Below are 25,586 nucleotides of genomic sequence, written 5' to 3' on the forward strand. Positions count from 1 at the left end.
CAAAACACACAAGATATTTCCAATGGCAAGGCTGTTAAGGATGCATGGAGACAACTATAACTAACTGTACCAGGTTATACATTCTATTGAGCCCCCCATAATTCGTATTCTAGGATAGACATGGCCTGGGTTTTGGACAGTTTCATCTCAGCATCAGATATGGAAGTATGCCCTCGGGTTACCTCAGACCGCAACCCAATTATTCTATCTTTTCAGGTTGAAGTGGAGAAGAGGGAAGTCAGGCCATTTTTCTTTCCTAGGTATCTGTTGTCGGACAGTGAATATCTTGTTAATATGGCCCAGCAACTTGAGAATTTTTTTAGAGAAAACACAGGGACAGCATCCACATTTATTGTTTGGGACACAATGAAAGCGTACGCCTGAGGTATCACGCAAAAATACATCTCATCACAGAATAAAAAGAGCAAAGGTGAAATGGAGACATTGGTGAACACCCTGAACACTATTGAGAAACAGCATGTGGAGGCAGTAAAGAAAGATCAGTGGATTCAAGATAGCATGCTGTTGTCGTTAATAGATGCAAGAATATTAGTGAAGAAGTTCTTTAGGGACAAAATTGTGGCTAGATATAACAAACAACGCTTAGAACAATACGAATATCGGGAACACATGGGGCATGTGCTGGCCTATCAGACAGCAGAGGCGTAGGCTAAAACTAGGATAAACGCTATAAAGGGCGCACATGGGCTTTTGCATACCGATGCTTCAGGAATTTTAGAACACTTTTTGCTGTTCTATCAACAGCTTTATTCACTTATGTGGACACCAAACCGGGATGAGATGCTACTATACCTTGATGATAGCTGTCTGCCAGTGGCAGAGGCCGAGGAAGCCGTTATATTAGACAGTATCAGTAAAAGAAGTGGAGTTGGCGGTATTAGCATTGCCAACGGGGAAGGCGGCAGGAGATGACTCGATACCGCTAGAGTTTTATAAATCCTTTAAAAAGATTTTGCTTTTGCCCCTCAGTAGGGTAATACAACTGGTGGCTATCAGCGGGCAGGTACCGGAGTTGTGGTGTATGACACAGATTGTGTTTTTCAAAAAAAGGGTAAATCACTAACAGAATGCGGATCATATCGGCCAATTTCTTTTATTATGCGGATGCCAAGATATTTTCAAATGTCTTGGCAACCCGTCTGGCTCCATTAATGCCGGGATTAGTCTCTGAAAGACAGCATGGATTTATCATGGGCAGGGATACCACTGCCCATGGTAACATGGCTATTGGAGCATTTGACTTCGCAGGGAAAAAAAGATCGACTTCGGCATGATTCTATTAGACGCCAAAAAGGCTTTTGACCGGGTCAGGTGAGATTTTTTATGGGCCGCACTGGCCAAGGCTGGCCCTGGATCACAGTTCCGGTCCTGGGTGCAGGCTTTATACTCTAATTCTCAGGCTAAGTGGTCTTACATGGGGTCTACATCATTCCGAATCCTGTGCGGGACTAGGCAGGGTTGTCCCTTGTCTCCATTATTGTTCGCTCTATATATAGAGACATTCATATGCACTTTACAATCCTGTACGCATATTAAGCTGTTGGAACCTGAGATTTCCAAAACTTAAGGTCACAGCATATGCTGATGACATTGCTGTCTACGCAATTAATCCAGGGGAGGCCGTGACAAGCATCAAGGAAGAAGCAGAGAAATTTGGTAATGTTTCAGGATATAAACGGAATGCTAATAAGGCTCAAGTGCTTACTAATTTTGGGGCCCAAAACTCTATCACCGGGGCTTGCACTACTGTGACTTACCTCGGAGTAAAGATAACAGCTAAAGTCAATCAGATTATTGATTTAAATTATGTACCACTTCTGAATGAAACTACGAAACTGCTCAAAATTTGGCATAGGCTTCCTATAGGGTTATTAGGTAGATGTAACCTAATAAAAATACTCCCTAAGTGTTTATAATTGTTTCGATCCATTCCTTTAAAAGTCCCTAATATATCTTTTTTTAAACTTGAGGGGATATAAAAAACCTAGGAGAGCAATTGAGCTGCTTAAATATCCATTTGATCAAGGCGGACTCGGGTTTTCAGATTTTAGAATCTATTTCTGGGCTGCTTTTACGGGTCGATTCCATAGTCTGCTTGATCTTGACCAGACAGACTCAGTTTTTAGGTTTATCTTAGGCAAACAGAGGGAAAAGTTCCAATACGAATCAGGGACCCAAACTATTTCAAGCGAGTGAGGTTCAAGACTGTCAGAGACACTGTATATATTTTATGTCTGCTAGATGTAAATTACCAGCATTTCATGAACAATGTCCACTGTGGGGGAATCCTCTGTTCCCCGAGGTGTTTCAGGATCAAGCAGGCAAATCCTGGGCCAAATATGGAGTTACTCATTTGGGTGATTTGTATGATGAGAAAGGAATCAAATCATTTGAAAACCTATGTTTAGTTTATATATTTCCTGCTCATTTCTTTTTCAAGTATTTACAGATCAGAGATTACTTGGTCCCTAATTTGGATACAAAAGCAATAATGCATTCAAGCATCTGGGACTGCTTATATGGAGGAAAAACTAAGTCCTTGATAGGGTCAATGTATGAACTTTTACATAGTTTTAGATCAGATGGCAGTGAGAAACTAGCAGAATGCTGGAGTCAAACTTTGTGTATAGCTATTACACCTAGACTGATTAATCAGGCTTTAGGTCATGTTAAGGATTCGGTTCACTCGGTTAGCTTGCAACTTCAGCAATTTCGCATTACCTTTATGTTGTACTATACACTGGCTAAAATAGCTAAATGGGCACAGGGAAACATGACGGGGGATAAGATAAATTGCCCTAAATGTGTATTATACGCTGCTAATCCTATACATATGTTTATTGAATGCCCAGAGCTGAGGAGTTATTGGCAGAATGTTGAACAGAAAATTCAGCTTAAACTGGGCTTGGACCATCCACTCACTGACCTTGAAATTTTGTTGGGGTATAAAAAGGATGACCAAGCAAGTGCACGTCTTTTTTCAATTCTGATGGCTGCTGCTAGACTGGCCATCGCTCGGGTGTGCGTCTCTACGGTCCCGCCCTTGGCCGAGGAGTGGTGGTTTATCATCAGAGGGACGTATGGTTTATAGGTAGCCTTGGCAAAGGCAAGGGAATGAATTCTTTATTGTATAGTTAATAAAAACCATTACAAAATATAAAATACCACAATGTTTAAAAAGCAGGGAGTTAACACTGCTATATGAAAGATAACATTTATAAAATGAAGATATCATTCGAACTTCAGGATAAACTTGTCAAGGACCATGGCTCAGCCACATAGATAAGGAGTTCATGTTGCAGGTTCAAGTCTTTGCCAATAGCCCTCGCTTTTTCTCAAAATTGGAAATAAATTTGACTGCTCTGCAGATGAATTGAGGATCCACTGAGCATAGGATTTGTACGATCGCAGACCGGCAGGTGCGAATTCCATTTTCCTTGAACTTGGCCTTTAGCCAACTCCGATGTTCCTGATTCAGAACAGGACAAATGCAAATCAGATGGATGAGGTCTTGTCTTCCTGCGCCACATAAATCACATTCCTTACTTTCTTGGGACCTCCATTTCGGTTGATCAGCATTTGTTGGGAGGTTGCCCAGCCTTGGATTTAGGTATTTACGTTTAATAAATGGCGAGAAAGCGAGGTCTAGATAGTCTTCTGGTACAGGCTTTTTATATGATTGAATTGTCATCCAGGCGTGATTTCGACGACTAAAGGTTAAATTGTCTTTGAGCAACGAGTGACTGTTGGCAGCCTTCTTTACCACCTGTTTAAACGATAGAACTGGAAGCTTGGTTTCCTAAAGTGCTGCCAACTCGGTCGTTTCTAGTGATAGTCTTAAGTACTTGGCATAGTGGGAGTTTGGACTCTTATGGATTGCTTCCCACATGGCACGATAGACCTCCTTTTCCTGATTCGTCCAGACATCATACCAAAATTTGACAGTCTCATACTTTTTCAGTAGCACTTGGGATTGCAAACCGAATTCAAGTCTTACTTGTGCAGGTGATGCGTTGTTTGGTAAGGCAAATACACGCTTGTAGACTTTCGTTTGTATTTTGTCCATGAGCTGTGCACTCTTACCATAATGTAATACACTCCTGTATGCTATTGTTGGGAGTAGCTTAGCTTTCATTACAGTTAGCAGGGGGTGACCAGAGGGCCTTTGAGTTTGGTTGCTAAGTTGCTGAAAGCATGCAGCAGAGCAGTGCCCTTCTTTTCAATGCCGTTGAAGTGCGTAGAGAAATTAAGGTGCTTGTCCAGTTGTATCCCCAGATACTTATAGCTTTCCACCACTTCCAGTTTAACGTTGTCTATTGTGAAAGTTGGTGGTGCTTTGTGGCGTCGAGTTATAACCATGATCTTTGTTTTCTTGCTATTCATTTCTAGCAAGTTCTGTTTTGTGTATCTGGTCAGTTCTTGCAATAGACATTGCAAGCCTATTCTCATCTGGCTTAGTAGAACCACATTGTCGGCATAGGATAGATGTGTTACACGGAGATTGCCTATCCGCGGTGGATAAGCATTGGTCTGGTCAAGGCTTGCTGTCAAGTCGGCCATAAATAAATTAAAAAGGTGGGGGGCCAACATACAGCCTTGTTTTAGTCCATCAAAGGTACTGATCTTCTGGGTTAACTGCTGTTCGTTGTCAATCTTTACCTGCATCCAAGTGTTGGTGTACAGGTCGATGATTGGCCTTAGGATTGAGTCTGGCAGACCCTGCTGCTTCAATTTTGTCCAAAGTAATTGCCTACTGACACGGTCAAAGGCCGCCTTGAAGTCCGCAAAACAAATGTAGCGTTCCTGATGGTTTTGTAGACTTTTTTCAGCAATCAGGCACAGTGCCATTGTATTTGCCATAGTGCCCGTGCCGCGACAAAACCCTATCGGATTTATCGGGATTTTGTTGTTCATATCGGACCATTGAGCAAGATCAGCTAACACCAGGGATGCATAGTATTTTGCTTCAGCATCGATGAGGGCTATCAGGCGATAATTAGTTGGATTTTTGCGGTCTCCGCCTTTATAGATTGGATTAATGATAGCTCCCCTCCAGCATTCTGGGACTCGACCTGTGTTGCTTATTGATAGAAACAGGAGATTGAATTTACAGGCCCAGTACTGGGGGTCCTCTTTGTAAATTGCCTGCGGAATGCCGTTTGGTCCTGGTGCACTGTCTTTCCATACACAGGAAACATTAAATAAAACTTTAGCACGTTAAACTTTCAAAGAACGCTTGATTTTTCGTATGAATTTCTGTTGACAATTGTGAGGGCACAATCCTCTACCTTTTTTTTTGTACTTACCCCCATAATGGCTCTTGGGTGAAGCCTTTTGTGAGGAATGTGCCACAACAAACTTGGGCCATGACAATTGTAGCACCTAAACCCAGAAATCTCCGCCCAAACATCTATTCATAACTGGTGCACTGTCTTGCCTGCTTTTCTTGATTATTTGTAATATTAGAAGTTCATCACCTGTCCACAACGGTTGACCCATACCTTCCTGATGGTTGATCGAAGTATTTGACCAAACACAAGCCATGCCTTCCTGGTCCACTATTCTTGGTGTTTCACTTGCGATTGTTGCAGTTGTTGTCAGGTGTATCGATGGCTTTATTGAAAAGGTATCGACTATATGTTGGGCCCATACAATTTCAGTGATGCAGGTCATACTTATTGGTTGTGCTGATATGTTCATAGAGATGACTTGCAACCAGAAAGCCCTGGAATCTGATTTTTTATGTTGTGCAACAGTTTGGTCCAGAAGTCATTGGCTTGGTTTTTTTTTCCCGTCCAAATCAGTTACTTAAATTATTTCCTTGTTGTTCGAACTTCTTGCCAGATACTTGGATTTATCCTGTGACTTTGCGCTCGTCTTGAGAGCTTCTGCAAATGTCTCCTCAAGGAGAGTGTGTTTTTTGTGAAATTGGTATTGCTCTTCAAAAAGGTCTTCTTTTTAGAGTTGTTACTGGTCCTGGGTAGCTTTTCCAGAAAGTCAGACCAAGTTTCTGAGCACAAGTCATTCTCTCGAGTTGACGTTTGGAATAGCTTCTTGGCGTCCTGTGCTATTTGACGAAGTGTGTTGCTTGTCCACCTTAATCGCTTCAGATTGATTGTTAAAGTTTTACCTGCTATCGTTGGTGCTTGTAAGTACCTAGAAGAGGTCAATTTCATCTCAATGTGTTGCATTGAGTGATCACTGTCTAGAGAGCAGATTATTTAGACATTTTTATTTAGACTTAGCAAGGGTAATGTTACTATTGTATAATCCAGGATCGAGCTTGCACTGTGGCCTGTATAGGTGGTGGCGGGGGTTTATCCTGGTTGGTTCTTCCATTTATTACCTTTAGTCCGAGGTGCTCAAGGTCCCACATCAACTGACTACCCACTTTATCTGTCTTCTTGATCGGTGGAATCTCCTGGGGTTCAACGTCCCACAGTTCATTTACTACGGTAATATTGTCCTCCTCTTCCGGATGGTGTAGGAGATTAGTATTGAAATCGCCGGTGACGATAATCTCCCATCTTAGTTGTTCAAGGCGGATATTGGATACAACATTAATGACACGTTGGAAGAGCTCTTTTTTAACTGTGCTTTTTGGGTGGGCATATATGTTGATTAAGATGATAGTTCTAGTTTTGCCCTTTGTTGTGCTCTCCAATTTGATGATTTGCATATCCGGTGCCGATGTGGCCAATTGTGAGGCATTGATCTTCAGCGCAGTGGTTATGTATACCGAAAGTCCCCCCCTTGCGCGCCCATAATGCTGAGGGCGAGTCGCACTTACGTGGAAGCATAATCTGCCTGGTACATCAATTGGCTCTGTTAACCCCGTTTCCTGTAGGTCTATGATGTCGTGTGTAGCCCAGGTGGCTGTCTTTCTGCTATTGTTTAGGATGTCTTTTGCTCCTGCGATGTTCCAGGAGAGAAGTTTTATTAAATTTCCTTCGCTCTTGCCTACCTGGCAGTGGGTTCAATTACTGTTGGTACACAATTTCTGTCTCAGGTGTTCGTTGTTGACTGATTCAGCCCCCCTGGCACCTTGAAGTACTGAGTGTTCTTCTCTTTTGTCACACTTTCTTAGCAGGGGAGACGGATAACCCAGTTTTACTTCTTCTTTCAGAGTAGTTCCCCACTCTTCAAATGTAAACATTTCAGTAAAAATGCTTTTTACTATTCCTACGTTCCTCCAGGTTGCAAGTGTGCCTTTCTTTGCCACGTTGTCCCCTAAAGTAATACATTCGATTGATAGTAGATCAGCTGATGTTAGGTGGCTAAGATTTGGAATTCCAGATGTCTTATGGGGAATATTCCCTCGGTTTAAAAAGTCTTGTGAGCCTTGTGGCTCGTAGTTGGAGACGAAAAGTAAATTTCCTATTGTTGCTGTTTTCGTCTCAGTAGCTTGCTCACTGATGATATGTGTTTTGTCATTTGGCCACGGTTTCGTTGATTTGTGACTTTCATAGTCCTTTGCGTTAACATGCAGATATTTTGCTATTTGATTGTAAGCATCATTCTGGGTTTGCGTAATTGACATACTAGCCGTAGCCTTTACTTCCTGGCATGCTCGTTTTGGACTGCCCTGTTCTAAGTGATGCCCATATTCTGCGGCGGCAATCACAGGTCAGGGTCCTATCCTTTCTGCGTTTGTTATTTCTGTGCTTTGTTGCATTACATTATTCTCTGTGGTTATCGTTACTTATATTTGATCGTGCGTGTTTCTGTCCGCCTTTGTTGTTATTTGTCTGTTGTTTTTGTTGTCACTTTTCCCTGATGTGGGAGTGGCACTTGGAATGGTGATCAGAATAGAGGGCGCTTTATGATTCATATCCGCACCTGTAACAACCACACATTGGGGTCCGCGATTGCTTGCCTCGTACCTGTTGTGTTCGTGCCCAATTGTGGAGTACTTTTTATCCTCATGTGATGTACGTACTTTTTGGTGGGGGTTGAACCCTGTTTTTTGCGGCTCGCTCTGCAAACTCTCTGGAGTTTTATTTAATTGAGCAACGTTGCTGGCCCCTTGATCCGTGCTCCAATCTATACAACTTGAGGCAGTCGATGAACTCATATGATCAATGTTGGTGGAGTTCCCAGCTCCTAAGGTTTTTGCTAGGACATCCCTCTCTGTGTGCGTAGATGTTTTTGATGATGTCATATGGCTTGGCTCATTAGGGCTTTTAATCATGGGTTTTTGTCCCTCTTCTTTGGGTAAACTCTTCCAATCTCTACATTCATTTTCTACCCTTGTGGATGGCTGTTGTGTCCCCTCTTTAGTATTAGGTTCATGTTTTGATTTTGTTTTGGCCCGATCAAAGATAGAAAAATTAACCAACGTCTGCTTATTTGCAGGTAAACAATTTGACAGCTGATATCTGTTTTTTCTCGCCCGTTTTTTCTGCCGCTTGGTTAGACCTTTCTGGTTGTTTTGATTTTTTGCCCCATCCTGGTTGGATTGATCTATTTCTAGCAGTTTGAAACTGTTGTTTTGTCCAACAGAAGGAGTAACACTATTGTTTTTGGTTCCTCTGTTATTTCATCAAATATAGTTATTGGTTTATTTTGTTTCTTTTTTTGGTCTGCTATTTGCTGTACCGGTGCTATTGTTTGGTCTGCGTTGCTCTTTCTAGCTTTAGCTATATTGTTTTTTTGTATGTTTTTACAATGGTCAAAAGAAATAAAATCGCTTCCAATCGGTGTACTGTTATTGCTCGGGTTATCATGCTTGCATTCCTGTAGGATGTCTTTAAGTATTGGCAAGGGGTATCTGCTCCTTAGTCAAGTTAGAAGCATTATGGAGACCTCTGATTTTGGATGGAATAATTTAATTATGGATAGTGTTACATGAAATAATTTGAGTCTCCTTTAATCTCTTCTCCTTCATTTTTGTTTCTTGGTTTTTGTTTCTTTTTTCTTTATGTACTTGTGTTTTCACCTGATGTGTAAACTTAAAGCCTCCAGTTTATTTCTTTTTTTTCTTGTTGTATATCTGTGCCCTTTTTGATGAAAATAAAAATCATTAAAAAAAAGGTCATTAATTATGTGTCATGTTTTAGGAATGAGTGGTGGGGTTTCTATGTGAATAGGGTGGGAAGTAATTTATTTAAAATTAATAAATATTTAATTGTTTAATAATGGTAATTAATAAATTAATATGTAATATTGCATTTGGATAATTCATTTGAGTTTTGAGTTGTGGGGTTTATAGTGGTAAAGTGTGGGATGTAAAATATTTTCAATTAATTATTAAGTTGTTAATTGATAATAATTTAATAATAATAAAATTACTTATGAAAATTGTGTGAGGACTTTTGAGTGTGTTTTGTGGTATTTATTGGGGTAGAGGGTGGAAAGCATATTAGGGAACAACTCACCTTTGCCGCCACCGCCGAGAGTCAGGCGAGGGCTGACACAGCATCAGGGAACATCGCCGCCATTGCCGCCACCGCCAAGAGTCCAAAGGCACCGGACTCCGCGCCGCCGCTCCGGGAGACCACAAATCCCGGCAGGCCTCGCGGCGGCGCATGCTGAGTGACGCGGCTCGCGCCCAGAGAGCGCCAACGGAGCTATAAAGCTCGGGAACCCCCGCGTCGCGGGACGCGAGCGGGACGCCCGGGGCGAAGCCCGGGCAAAGGGCGGGCCGTCTGTGGCCGTCCGTGGACGACAGTGGTCGGGCGGGCCACCCCACTAAGATCCCCTCAAACGTACGTATTACACTCAGGTACAAATATGGGTGACTTCACTGCTACTACCACCCATATTGATATATCATCCCAGGGTGCTGATACCTCCGTCTCTCTCATCACATCATTTGAAACATTGATTGAAACTGCCTTTAATGAAATTGTAGAGACTGAGAGGAGGTTTTCCATGGGCTCACTTGCCATTAACAACATATCGAGTGTTACTAACTGTGCAAATGGAAATATACATATTATCTCTGAGGTTACTGTGGTTAAGCCATTACATCCGTCTGTTAACGTGCCCATTGTTGTGGAAGACGAAAACACTGTTACCTATATAGCTGCAGACTCTGCCCCTCTAACAACAGCTGCTGTTAGTCTACAGCCGGTACTGTCCTCAACACCTCCAGTACCTCCGCTAACAGAAACTATCCCTATTGGCACAACTGTTTCCCAGTATGATGTTATTACTCTGGATATTACGGACTCCAGTAGTAACAAACTGGGAGGGGAAAAAAGAAAAAGAGGTACTACTAAGCAAAGCGCCAATAAAAGGAAACAACCTTTAACGAATAAAAGTCAGCCTACCCCCCAAAGCCTGTGGAATAAACAAAAATCCTTGGGGGCGGTAACTGTTCCTATGGAGGATAAAGACTCAGCGGATATAGATAGCATTTCCCCCTCACCCACTATTCACCCCAGTGGGAATTTTAATACTATATGGACCCAAACAACATTAATGGGAGATAATTACAACCTCTCCAAACAGAATGGGAACCTTACAGAAACTATAGTGGACACTATTTTTAATCGATTGGAAAAACTTATGATCAACCAGTTTAATAATGTTTTTAAAAGATTGGACAGACTAGATAACCTGGTTAAAAATGATGAAGCCAAAAGGAAGGGGTCTATTATTTTGGATCAAATTAGAGCCGACCGCCTCCTAAAAGAACTTGAATCCCTAAGCAACACCCTGTCACTAAAAATACAGGACGCTCGTATCATATTGGATGAGGGCACGAATAACCCGGAAACATCATCACCGTCTATCATACAACCTACAACCCAACCCCGATCTGTTAACACAGGGGTTAAGTGTGCAAAACCCAGTATAGCTGCTAAAACTATCCCAACCCCTGCACCTAGGAAAACTACCCCTTTGGCTACTACTAACAAAAATGCCATCAGTAAGGATGATGGCGTTACCCAAACTACTACAGCAACAACATCAACTGTAGATAACAATAAAGGTACCGCCCAAGCAGGGTCTAATAGGCCTCGCAAACACGAAGGGCCTGTTTTGCCCCTACACTTGCCACCGGATGCCTGTCCGTTCGTTCTGGTTTTGGCAGGAGTACCAGTGCTGAGGGAGGATCAGGGGGAAACCTGGGTACAACTACGAAACAAGTGCATAGACTGGCTAACTAAATACAAGGGGGTTGGATATGATATATCAAGAGAAATCATATTGGTTCGCAGGGTGCCTTGGATTGGACCATTACCTAAAGATAAGGACGGAGACTGTATAGTCCTTAACTTTAAAAATCCTGGAACAGTAAGACATTTGCTTAACATAAGTGGTAACTGTTCGGCCATTTCCACGGTTGCAACTATGTTACCTTTAAGCTATTTTTACAGACAACCCCCTATGCATTTTCGACCACCTTTAATGCAATTCCACCCTCCATCCAGGTATTTTCAGCCACCTGCTATGCAATTTCAGCCAGTTGCTTTCCCTTTCAATACATTCAATAGATTTGCACCTTTGTCAGGTTTGGATATGTTAGATTGACCCTCTCCGATTAAGCCAGCTAACCCAGTTGTTCCATCACCAACTTTAATCAATGGAAATCAGGAAGCCTCATATTCCTTGACAGGGATTCCAGGAAGAGGCCAATCTATGAATAATAACCTTTTGGATTCTGTACTTTCTCTTGTAAGTTGGAACATAGCGGGTCTCAACTCCAAACTGAAAATCAAAGAATGGTCTGACTGGGTCAATAACAACTGTGACATATTGTTGCTTCAAGAGACTTGGTGCATAACTAATCCCTCAATGGAGGGCTTTTGTTGTTATAACTTAAAGGCCTCCGCTTCATCCATGGGACGCCCCAGTGGGGGGTTATCAATTTGGTCTAAGATAAAACCCGGGGCACAAACCAAACAGATCCCAACACCAGGCAAATGTTTTATGGCTGTGAAATACATTAACAGGATGATTTTATGTATAATTAATTTTTACAATAATGACTTTGTTAATCATCCCAATGGAAACTTTCTGTCTTTGTTTAACTTTATTGATGATATCGTGGAGGGGCTGAAGTATGGGTCCTTTGACGGTATTTGCATCGGAGGTGATTTTAACGCTCATATGTATCGCACTAGTGCCCCTTGTCGTAATGGCAAAGAGCTGAAGAATCTATTAGCATCCCGTAATCTAGTAAATGCTATGAAAATTGCTGGAACTAGTGCTGAAAATATATTTACACCCACCTATATAGGTCAAGGCTGCGCTTCCACTATAGATTATATATTTCTTTGTCCGTCCCTGTGTGATATAATTCGAAAAGCTGAGGTTATCTGCTCCGCAAATAGTGACCACTACCCGCTCAGAATATATCTAGACAATCCTCAGACCATAAAGGCTGCTTCGAGAACTGAGAATGGGCCACAAAATCTGGTACTGTCTACTGATAGACTAAGACTAATATGGAAAGGGGTGGATAATAAAGTTATCCTAGCCAAGGTAATTAAAAAGCATCCTCTGTTAATAGAGACCTGCTTATCACTTGATAGTACTGGCGAAGTATTGGTTGTTGCATTTAGTAATCTTTGTGGGGCTATTAAAAGGGAATCTTCTAAACCATCTAGGCCCAATATAGATCACAGCCCTTGCTGGTTTGATTCCGCGTGCTCAAAGGCCAACAGGGAATTGAGGGCAGCTTTACAACAAAATCCTAGGGATTTTAACCTAGTGAAAGAATTAAGATCTAAATATAAACTCGCCCTACGGATAAGATCTGAGGCTTTAGTGGTTAACCACTGGGAGTCACTCACGCGGACTGCCTCGCTAAAAGACACTGCGGGGTTCTGGAGAGAAGTCAAATCACTCAGGTCTTTTGGTTCTAACATCCAACCAATTAACTGCAACATAAATGGTGAGGTCTGGGCGGAGCATTTCTCCAAAATCTATACTATAGCAGTCCCTACTATAGATTCCGCCTCCCTATTAAATAATGCTGAGCAACTGAACTTTTCAATATCTGAGGTGGAGGATGCAATTTTGGAGAGCGCTAGTAATAAAGCCCCTGGCCCTGATGGACTATCTATCGACCAGATTAAATCGGAAATCAACTTTTGGGCCCCTTTATTATGCAACCTATTTAACAATCTGACCAACAGCTCAATCCCCGAATCCTGGTCAAACAGTGTCATCGTACCGATATTCAAGAAAGGTGACAGGTCCGATCCGGCCTGCTACCGTCCGATCTCACTGATCGAAAATACATTAAAAGTTCTTGGTAGGGTACTATTCAAGAGGATAAGGGAATGGGCTGAGGATAATAATGTGCTACATTGCAGCCAATTGGGGTTTAGAAGCCATGTGGGCACGGTTGAGCAGTGCCTCAACTTGAATCTGATCATGGCCAAATATATTATCGTTAAAAAGTCCCCACTTTATTTAGGTTTTATGGATTTGAGTTCCGCTTTTGATTTTGTCAATCGTTCTAGGTTATGGTCACAATTGCTTGATTATGGTTTAGATGATTCATTAGTATATTTTCTTTCATATCTACATAGGGACCTTAAGGCAAGAGTACGCATTAACAATGATGGTGAACTATCTATGATATTTTTATTAGAAGAGGAGTCCGACAGGGCTGTGTACTCGCCCCTTTGCTTTTCATTTTATATATTAATGGGCTGAGCCCTGCCCTGAGTAAGAACTCCAAGGATGTTCCAATTATTAATGGTTCCCCCATTACTATCTTACTTTATGCGGATGACGCAGTATTAATGGGGCGTACCCCAAATGCTTTGCGTTCATTAATTACAGGGTTTGTTGTTTTTATGTCTGATTTAGGTTTAAATACCAATTTAAAAAAATATTTTATTATGAACTGTGGACCAAAAAGATACAACATTCTCTCAATTAAAAGTGGTGATAATGAATTAAAATGTACTAGCACTTTCCCCTATTTAGGGTTATTATTCTCCAATACTGGTTCATGGCAGCATCACACTGCCCACGCAAGAAATAAGATTGGTAAATCAATTAATTCAATTTTATCTCTTCATCAACCGAGAACGGCTGATGTGATTACCCCCCTGTTAAACATTTATCGCACCCAATGTCAGCCAACTGGGACATATGGATCAGAAGTGTGGGGTTATTGTAACAGCATGCCTTTGCAGTTGGAGGAAAATAGATTTTGCAGGAAGGTGCTGGGTGGAACCTCCTGTGCGCCAACATTCATTTGTCACCAAGAACTTATGTTGCCATATATAGCTGATTTTATTAGGTCAAGGCCTACCCTTTTTTGGATAAAAATATGGACAAATCCAGCGGCTTCCCTGACCCGCAGTATAATCTCAGATTGCCTATTACATGAACGATCCCATCTCATACCTTGGCTAAATGCGGTCAAGACTAGCCTGCTGAGCGTGGGACATGGCTCTTTGTTTAGCTCCCCAAATACTATTGTCCCCGCCCACAAGAATAACGTAAAACGGGCTCTGTTTGAAATATATAAAGAAGAACGTATGAGAACTGAATTAATGAAACCAGCTATTATTAAATATCTTCCACTAACTGAGACAGGTAATAATAATTTAAATAAACCATACAAGCCCTGTAGATATTTGTCAATACCAATAGGAAGATGGAACCGGAGCCTTTTATTTAGGTTCCGGGATGGAAGTATTGTAAATTTACTGAGTTTCCCACTCAGCTATAATAAGAATCTAGAAGAACTTGACTGTCCTTGTTCTGTCGGTGGGAAACAAAGTTTACTGCATTACTTTATTTTCTGTGGCCACTATAAATTGTATATCCATCATTATTTAATGCCGATCTTTAGAAAATATAACCTAAGAGACTTCAAATTGTCATTGAAATTTCTGCAAATGTTACCAACTGATGATGTTATATATACTATAAGCTGCTTCATTAAAGCCTGTGTGAAATCGAGGGCAAGTATGGAACATGCATAATGGCCCATGGATGCATAACGCACTTTAAAATCTAAATATAAACTGTATAGAGGATTAACTATATGTATGGAATCAATGATTATTGGTATTAGCTAAACAGAAATTTATGAATGCATCTTTTAATTGTTTAATGTCTTATATCTTGTATCATGCACTTTATGCCACATATGCTGCTCATGCCCAATTGGGCTGTTTTTTAACTTCTATACATGTTTTTATGCATTTTAAATGTTTCATTCTGTATGTACTTTTATGGATCTATTATAATCCGAATAAAGATCATTTCAATTCAATTCATATTAGGTTTTATTAATTAACAATTAGTTGCTCATTATTATTCATTTATTAATAGAAAAATATTTATGGTAATTGTTTTTTTTTATTTTGTGTGTGGATTTTGGTTTTATTGGGGTAATATTTAGTGAGCAAATACATTTTAACTATTTTAATTGTTTTTTTTAAATTTATTATATTTGTTTATTTGATAATTAATTTTGTTAATTATGGAGGTACACTTTTTTTAGAAATGTAGATGTGTGTTTTGAATTGTGTGGTGTTATAGCGTAGGAAATAAAAATATTAATTTTATGTAACAATGTTTTTTATTATAATTAATTTCTATTAAATATAGTTATTTGTTTCAATTTTTTTAAAATTTATATAAAATAGTGTTTGTAGGTAATTTGTTAGATTTGTTTAACATTATAATATGTTTCTATCTTTTGTAATTTTAGCATTTTTGTATGTTTTTTAAAACATTATTTGTATAGTGATTGATATTTTTTTAATTTTTATTTTGTATTGACTTCAGTGTGAATATACATTTTTACCCCTCTGCTATCCAACACTTTCCCTTCTGTTGCACTCACTGTAGTGGGAACAGTCATTTGTATCCCTCTGCTATCCAACACTTTCCCTACTTGTTGTACTCACTGGAGTGGGAAAAGTAATTTCTACCCCTCCTCTATCCAACACTTTCCCTAATGTTGCAGTAATTGGAATAGTAATTTTGACTCCTAAGCTATACAACATGTTCCCTACTATTGCACTCACTGGAGTGGGGATAGTCATTTTTTTGTATAGTAGTTGATATTTTTTTAATTTTAATTTTGTATTGACTTCAGGTGGAATATTAATTTTTACCCCTCTGCTATCCAACACTTTCCCTACTGTTGCACTCACTGAAGTGGGAATAGTAATTTGTATCTCTCTGCTATCCAACACTTTCCCTACTGGTGCACTCACTGGAGTGGGAAAAGTAATTTGTACCCCCTCCTCTATCCAACGCTCTCCCTAATGTTGCAGTAATTGGAATAGTAATTTTGACTCCTACGCTATTCAACATGTTCCCTACTATTGCACTTACTGGAGTGGGAATAGTAATTTTTCCCCTCCGCTATCCAACACTTTCTCTACTGTTGTACTCACTGGAGTGGGAAAAGTAATTCTTTTCCTGCCGCTATCCAACACTTTTCCTACTTTTGCACACAATGGAGTGCAAAATGTAAGTTTAAAAATAAATAAATATATTAATGTTTTAATTTATATTATAATGTTTTTTTTAAAGATTTTATGTTACAGGTGTATGTATATATATATATATATATATATATATATATATATATATATATATATATATATATATATATATATATATATATATATATATATATATCACCTACTGGCGGTCACCAGTGGGCAGTTATAGTAAGGACCTAGTTACCGTAGGAAAATGGCAACATTCTATTCCCAATAACTTTGGTGCCGATTGACGAATCTTCGCAAACTTTTCAAAACTAATTCTTTGTTGAGATCAGCTCCTATGTTTGGGGGTGATTCGTTAAGGAGGGCCGAGAAAACAGGGGGGTTCCATAACGTTTTTTCTCCATGTTAATTTCCATAGGAAACTTTAGACACGGCTACAGGTCGAACAGGTGAACTGAATTACCCCAAACTTGGCAGGGAGAAGAGTCTTGGTCTAGAAAGCACGCTTTTGCTTATTTGGTGTAAGTTAGTTCAGTAGCTTTTGAGAAATATTGAAATTTACAGATATCAATATTTGGGAATTCTGCCATCTGATTGGCTGAGGCGTTAGAGCACGAGCTTGTCGCTGATTGGCAGCGAGTGGTTGCAACTAGGAAGTGTTGCCCGCCATTTTGTGATTCCATTGAAGCGAGAAAGGTAAAAATTAGAGGGAAAAAAGTGGGAAATAGGAGGGTAGGAGCACTGTAACAACTCTGGGGTCATTAGGGTGTGATATTGAGGGGGTGCGAAGCGAAGTATTTACCCCTACCAGTGTGTACGGAGTGGGCTACGGAAATTAGGTGAGGTATTGCATAGAGTCTGATGCGGTTAAGGTGAGCTGGTGCGGGACTCTGGGATTAAAGCGTGAACCCAAATTGTGTGTCTTATGCTGTGAAGTCATGTGGCGTGGCCGCTGCACTACAGTTGTGGATGTAGTGTCTGGATGTGTTTATAACTACTAGGACCCGTACAGGTGTGAAAGTCCTGGGGTACGGAATATATGTGAGGTATTGTCTAGAGTCTCATGGTGCTAAGCTGAGCTGCTGCCAGAGTCAGAGAATAAAGTGTGAGCCCAAACTGTGTCATATGCTGTGAAGTCATGTGCTCTGGCCGCTGTCCCACTTCTGTGCAAGTAGTGTCAGCATGTAGTTATAGCTACTTGGATGAACTTTTGTTTAGAACATTGTAGCTTGTGTATAGTTCTTAGGTGGTGTTGTATAGGGAGTGCGAAGGTAAATCAATATGGTATTTGTAAAGCGCAAAATATTCACCCCCTACGGGGGAGTAGGGCTAGGGATCAAAGCGAGAGGTCTGTGCTGCAGAGTGAGATGGTCTGGCCGCTGTGCCACAGCTGTGTGGAGAATACATTTTGGCGAGGGTGTGTGAGTTGGCATTATATGGCCCTAAAATAGTTGCAAGTTATAGGGTGACTCTAAAAAGAGCCCTTATGTTCATTAGTTGGAGCTACATATAAGTGCAGATGCACAGCTTCAAGTTATTCAGGAAAACTCAGTTTCCCTGATCTGTGAAGTGTGCTCCATCACTTCTGTATATATCTGCCATATCAAAACGTATGTTGTTGTTGAATATGGACCCCATTTTTGGTCTCTGAGGTAGGCAGAGACAGCTTAGTTGACTTTTTTCCGAGATTTTTGAATCTGAGGACAAAATTGTTTGGGCCCTTTCCACTTCTGTCTTTGGCATGTATTGGAATACACAAAGACAGTTTGAGGCAAAAGTAACATCAATTGTCCAAAGGTGTCCTTCATAAACATTTCCAAACCTACCCCAGTCAAAGTGCCTAGGTCGTTTCCACCACAGTGCACAATCATGAGGTTAGGGTGCTGGAGATGCAACAGATTTTAACCAAAGGCAATAATTGGTGGCACTTCTGTCCAAACCATTTAATATCCACATTTTTAAACCTAGGTCTAAGCCAATAGGTCTCTGTTCTGCATACCTCTTGCACCAGAAAACATAGCTACGTCCTACTATCCACACTAGCATTTTGAAGGTATGGCTGGAAGGTATGGAAAGATGTCTGTAGCTCATGCAGTTCCTTCGTAGAATAAGAGATATGTTTAAAGATGGAGAACTAGTTTCTTTTTGCATACAAAACGTTACCTGATTGGGAGATGAAAAGCATTCATTTTGTGGAGAAGTAACTTTGTGATTGGTTAAGAAAAAGCAGTTTGTACGTGGAGTACATATTATAGGATAAAATGTGCTCAACTCAACCACACCTGCTACTTGCATTTGGAAGGCACTGTTTGAACTTAAAACAATCGTGAACTATTAACCTGCACGTGCCGTTAAATGTTCGAGAAAATGTTGCCAAAAAAATATCGCTAGGTTTAAAAAAATTAATGAACTTTTAACCTCCACGTGTTGTAGAATGTTCTAGAAAGTGTGTTGATAGAATACATTGCATTTCTGACTTGGATGTGTATTTGAATATTTAAAAAACTATTTGTATGGAAAAGCAGAAAGACAGTAATAGAGAGAAGTTTTGAAAGCTAAAAGAATCAAGGAACTATTGTAATTTGTTCTTGATTACCTACTGGCTGTCTCCAGTAGCTAGTTATCACTGTTAACGGTCTGAAAGTGCGGTGTTGCTCATAGTGGCATGGTGGTGATATGAAATGTTGCTACACTCGAGTATGAAACCGATAGTCTAAACCGTGAGGGTAAACAGACATAATATCGATTCAAAAATATCAACTGGATATAATATCGAGGTAAAAATATAGACTAGACAAAATATCGACCAGACATAATATAGACTACAAAAATATCGAGTAATATTGATATTAATAGCCAAAATATCGAATCAAAAATATAGACTAGACATAATATCGACTAGATAGAATATAGACAACAAAAATATCGAAAATAAGGTAAGTATTTAATAATTGTGTAATATAAATCTGTAGTGGGCTGTGGGTTTATAGGGGAATAGGGTGGGAAGTAATTTAAATATAAATAATGAAATCTGTAATATAATTGTAATTGTTAATTATTTATTAATTGTTAATTAATTAAAATATAATTGATAATGAATAATAATTGATTAATTGATCAATAATTAATTTGTAGTAAATTATTATCTGTAGGGGGTTGTGGGTTTATAGGGGAATAGGGTGGGAAGTAATTTAAATATAATTAAATAATTATGTAAAATATTTATAATTGTTAATTAATTATTAATTGGTAATTATTTAAAATATAATTGGTAATTAATAATAAATGATTAATTGATAAATAATTAATTTAATGAAAAACAATTTCTGTAGCGGGTAGTGGGCTTATAGGGGAATAGGGTGGGAAGTAATTTAATTATATTTAATTAATTATGTAAAATAATAATAATGGTAAATTATTTATTAATTGGTAATTAATTAAAATATAATTGGTAATTAAATATAAATATTTTATTGATAAATAATTAATATTTAGTAAATTATTTTCTGTATTGGGTTGTGAGTTTATAGGGGGATAGGGTGGGAAGTAATTTAATAATAAATAATTAATAATGTAAATTAAATAAAATTGTTAATCAATTAAGAATTTTCCATTAAATAACATTTAATTGGAAAATAAAAGTAATTTGTATTGGAATTTACATTTAATTGGTAATAATATTTCTATTAATTATATTTATTTATGAAGTGTTTACTTTTTCTACTGTTGCACTCACTGGAGTGGGAATAGTAATTTTTACCCCTATGCTATACATCGTTTTCCCTACTGTTGCACCCTCTGGTGTGGGAATAGTCATTTTTACCCCAACGCTATCCAACGCTTTCCCTACTATTGCACTCTTTTGAGTGGGAATAGTAATTTTTACCCCTACGCTATCCAACGCTTTCCCTACTGTTGCACCCACTGGAGTGGGAATAGTAATTGTTACCTATACGCTATCCAACGCTTTCCCTACTGTTGCACCCACTGGAGTGGGAATAGTAATTCTTACCCCTACGCTATCCAACGCTTTCCCTACTGCTGCACCCACTGGAGTGGGAATAGTAATTTTAACCCTGACGCTATCCAACGCTTTCCCTACTGTTGCACCCACTGGAGTGGGAATAGTAATTTTAACCCTTACATTATCCAACGCTTTCCCTACTGTAGCACCCACTGGAGTGGGAATAGTAATTTTAACCCCTACGCTATCCAACGCTTTCCCTACTATTGCACTCTTTGGAGTGGGAATAGTAATTTTTACCCCTACGCTATCCAACACTTTCTCTACTGTTGCACCCACTGGAGTGGGAATAGTAATTTTTACCCCTACGCTCTCCAGCGCTTTCCCTACTGCTGCACCCACTGGAGTGGGAATAGTAATTTTAACCCTTACGCTATCCAACGCTTTCCCTACTGTTGCACCCACTGGAGTGGGAATAGTAATTTTAACCCCTACACTATCCAACGCTTTCCCTACTGTAGCACCCACTGGAGTGGGAATGGTAATTTTAACCCCTACGCTATCCATCGCTTTCCCTACTATTGCACTCTTTGGAGTGGGAATAGTAATTTTTACCCCTACGCTATCCAGCGCTTTCCCTACTGTTGCACCCACTGGAGTTGGAATAGTAAATTTTACCCCTATGCTATCCAACGCTTTCCCTACTGTTGCACCCACTGAAGTGGAAATAGTAATTTTTACCTCTACGCTATCCAACGCTTTCCCTACTGTTGCACCCACTGGAGTGGGAATAGTAAATTTTACCCCTACGCTATCCAACGCTTTCCCTACTGTTGCACCCACTGAAGTGGGAATAGTAATTTTTACCACTACGCTATCCAGCGCTTTCCCTACTGTTGCACCCACTGGAGTGGGAATAGTAAATGTTACCCCTACGCTATCCAACGCTTTTGCTACTGTTGAATTCACTAGAGTTGTTACAATAGATTTTAACCATTTTCCTATGCTACGGAAAAAATATTATATATGTTTATTTAATAATAAGTTTTTTTATATATATATATGTATTATTTTTGTTATATTATGTTTTAATTTACAATAATTATTTCTTAATATAACATTTATTTAATAATTTTAAGTAAGTTTATATTAAATATATTTATTATTACATTAGTTTTAACTTAATTTAAAAACATTTAAAAATCGAGTCGATATTTCAGTACTCACCTGTTTGAAGATAGCCAGTCGATATTTTGTCCATCGATATTTTATCCACGATATTATTGTATCTCAATATTTTTGTGGTCGATATAATTTCAGTGATCCAACCGTGAGGTCATTGCTGTGATGTGATGTGGTCTGGTGTTTGTAGCATATGTGTGCAAGTAGTGTTAGTATGCGTTTATACCATACAGGGAGTGGTAAGCGAACTACTGACCGCTACTGTGTGTTTATAGTATACTGGAAGCGGGAAGCCAAGTAGTTACGCCTACCGGTGTAAAGACTGGGGTATGAAACCAAGCTGATTGCTGTAAAGTGATGGGCTCTGGGCGCTGTAGGATACTAGCCGCTGTAGTATAAGTGTGTAAGTAGTGTTAGTATGCGTTTATAGTATATAGGGAGTGGGAAGCAAACTACTCATCCCTACTGGTGTGAAGACTCAGGGATTAAACCGTGAGCCTAAATTGGGAGCTCATTGCTGTAAAGTGATGTGCTATGGGTGCTGTAGCATACCTGTAGAAGAAGTGTTAGTTTACGTTTATACAATATAGGGAGTGGGAAGTGAAAGACTTACCCCTACCGGTCTCAAGACTCGTGGATGAAACCATGAGTTCATTGCTGTAAAGTCATGTGCTCTGTGTAGTATTCCATTGTAAGTCATAGTAGAATGTTAGTATGTAATTCTACTAGAATCTAAGGGGCATATTATCAAGAAATGGGGTTCAAAGTTTTGCCGCTTAAGTGGCAGGAAACTGCCGCTAAAATGGCGATAGTGGGCTTGATAATATGCCGTTGAGAATTCCAATAGAAGCCCATGTTAACACCAGAACATGGGCTTCTATTGGAATTCTCTATGGTAGATTATCAAGCCCATTATCGCTGTTTTAGTGGCAGTTTCCTGCCGCTAAAGCGGCGATAATTTAAACGCCGTTCCTTGATAATATGGCCCTCAGTATGTAATGTTAGAATGTAGGGCTGTCATGAGGGGAACCTTGCAGAGTTTGTACATGGTGCTGGTGCTTTGCTGTCTGCTCCTTTTGGTGGTTGTTTCAGGTGTTCTGGTGTGAACCTGGGCTTCTATGGGAATTCAGAAGGGCATATTATCAACCCCTTATGGTTGTATTAGCTGCAGTTTCCTGTCGCTAAAGTGGTGATAATGTTATCGCTGTTCTTGATAATATAGATACATTATTAGCTATGGGAAAATCGCTTGCATGCACCCGTGCACCCAGGGTGCTGCACCCCAACCTCTTCCCCCGCACTGTGCTCAATTGTAGGTCTTGCACACCGAGGCTTCACTGCTCACCTGCCACCACTTGTGTGTCCCACTACGTGTTGGTGCAAGCGCCTAGTACGGGGTAAGTTTGTTTGGTAGACCAGGTCTCAGGTCGGGGACGGTGTCTTGCTACCACGATGGAAGGTGTCAGAATGCCAGGGCATCATTGCGGGGTCAGCTCTAGCTCCGCCCTTCTTGTGGCAATCAATGCAATGTCTGAAAAGGGAGAAATAATTTAATGGTGGAAAACGTCTGGAGGTAAATGAAGGTTTATTTCAAGCTTGATAGAAAATAGGAGTTAAGTGCATCCTTCGTTTTTGAATAAGCATGGGCGAATTTTGCGAATCTGGCGTTCGTGAATTTGTGTATTTGCGAACTCGCAATCCGCAAAATCCGCAAAACCCGCGAATTCTCGCGTATTTGCGGATTTTTTTGTTTTTATAGTGTTCGCAAGGGTTTCTGCCAGTTCGCGAGGATTTTGTACCAGTTCGCAATTGCGAACTTACTTGTCGGCACGCAACGGTCGCGACTATGTTGTTTCTACGTCTGGTTCATCATCACAGGTTCACAGCACCCTATGTTTCAACACTGCCACCCTCTGTTTCACCCATGCCACCCTCTGGTACATCAATGTCACCCTCTGTTTCATCATCATCACTGTAGATTAAGGGGGAAAAAGCAAGCAAACCTGCCCTGCTTCAACTGACATGAATTAATTTGGGGTTGATTTATTAATGTGTCACTGTTTTAAAATTCCAGTCTGGCACCTGCTTCCTTATCTGTAATTTGCTTTCTGTTGTAGTCCAATTTTTTTTTTCCAGGACCTTTGTGGCCTACTTGTAGCTATTCTATGATGCGGCTGTGAGGGTCAGAGCAGGGTCATACAATTGTTGCAACTAGCAACTGAACTCTGGAGGGGCCCCAGTCAGGAAGCACTACAGGGAATGGTTACTAATGATGAATTTGAACTTTTGCACCTGCTTTCAGTTTAGCAAAACTCGTTTTTCTGCAGAACAGCAATTGTAATGCCCCAAACAAACTTACTTGTGAAAGTTGATTTCTAATCCAAAAGTGATCCAAAGAAAGTCAAAAGGCCTCAAATCCCAAAAAGGGCAGGCAAATGTCAACCTGAGGAGTTATTCTGATAAAAATCATCATTTTCAGAAGGTCTATGCTGCTTGCTAGTGGATTTCTTGTGCAGAATTGCAAATTTTGTAATTTCGCGAGTGCGAGATTGTTGCTGCCCGCCGCACCTACATGTTCGCCGTTGCGAACTTACGCCGCACGCCGCAAAATTGTATCACCAAGAAAAAAAAATCCGCTGCGTGCGAATTTGCGGATTTTCGGTAAATTCGCGAGTGTTCGCAGATCGCGAATTTACCGAAAATACGCGAGCAGAACGTATTTTCCGCCCATGCTTATTTTTGAAGTACGATCTACCAACTGTTGGTGGTAATCGTGGTTCAAAGAGGAGTTGGTGTGCACGAGAATACACAAGGTTAAATAATAATATGTTATACCAACGTTCACATACAAAGGAACATAGCGCATGCTAGAAGCATAATGTGCACATGTAATGAAGTGGCGGGAGCCTGTGTGCATGTACACTTAGTAAGGAGCTCACTACAGTGTCCTAAAAGCCAAGGCCATGTTTCTGTAGGGCAGCGCTGCCCGCTGTCTTAGGCCTACAGTACGGTCCAGCAGTCCTTAATATTAGATCGATGCGACTGAATGAGGTCAGATATCACATCATTACGCACGGCAACATCGCTTTTTCGAACGTGTGCACTCAGGGTAATGCACCCTCCCGCAGAACCACCCTCAACAGGTGTCTGTAGGGCAGTGCTGCCCATAGGCTCAGGCCTACTTTATGGTACAGCAGGTCTTTAAAATGAGACAGAGATGTGACTGAATGAGGTCAAAGATTATATCATAACACATGGCAATATCGCTTAGTCGCATGTGCGCAGTCTGGCTGATGCAACCCACCCCTCCCGTAGCACCGCACTGAAGAGGTGTCTGTAGGGCAGCGCTGCCCGCTGGCTCAGGCCTACAGTACGGTAACAGCAGGTCTTTAAAATGAGACAGAGATAAGACTGAATGAGGTCAGAGATCACATCATCATTACCATTGGCAATATTGTTTGTTCGCACCTGCGCATCCAGGCTGAAGCACCCAACCCCTCTTGCCGCACCGCGCTTAATTGGAGGCCCTGTGCACTCAGGCCACTCTGCTTACCTGCTGTCATTGTTGTGTGAGCAAGCACTAAGGGCAGCAGTGCTCACAATTCAGATGGAGTGTTGATTGCAGGAGAGTATACACCTCATGGATCCCTTTCGTAGACGACGGGCAGTAGGGCTCACAATTTAGAGCCTGTGTTGATTGCCAGGATGGTGTACACCTCATGGATCCATTTTATTTTTATTGCGCATTGTGATATGCAAGGTGGATGCGGCATATCATTTGAGGTAGTGTGGAAGAAGAGGGACATGTGGCGTTGTGGTTATTCTATTTATACGTACGCAAAGTGGGCTTGGCTTGCTTACACCAGGCCAGCGTAGGGGTGTGAATAATTATTCTTGGGACTTGGGTGTTGTTCAGTTCCTGCCTGGCCAGGAAGTGTACTTATGTTTGTTTCTTTTGCAGTTTTGTTCTCGCAGAGTGTGCAATTTAGATTAGTGTAGTATGTGTCGGGAGGGCGGAAACTATCGTTAAT

This window comes from Lissotriton vulgaris, chromosome 10 (assembly GCF_964263255.1).
Source record: "Lissotriton vulgaris chromosome 10, aLisVul1.2, whole genome shotgun sequence".
Classification (NCBI taxonomy): Eukaryota; Metazoa; Chordata; class Amphibia; order Caudata; family Salamandridae; genus Lissotriton; species Lissotriton vulgaris.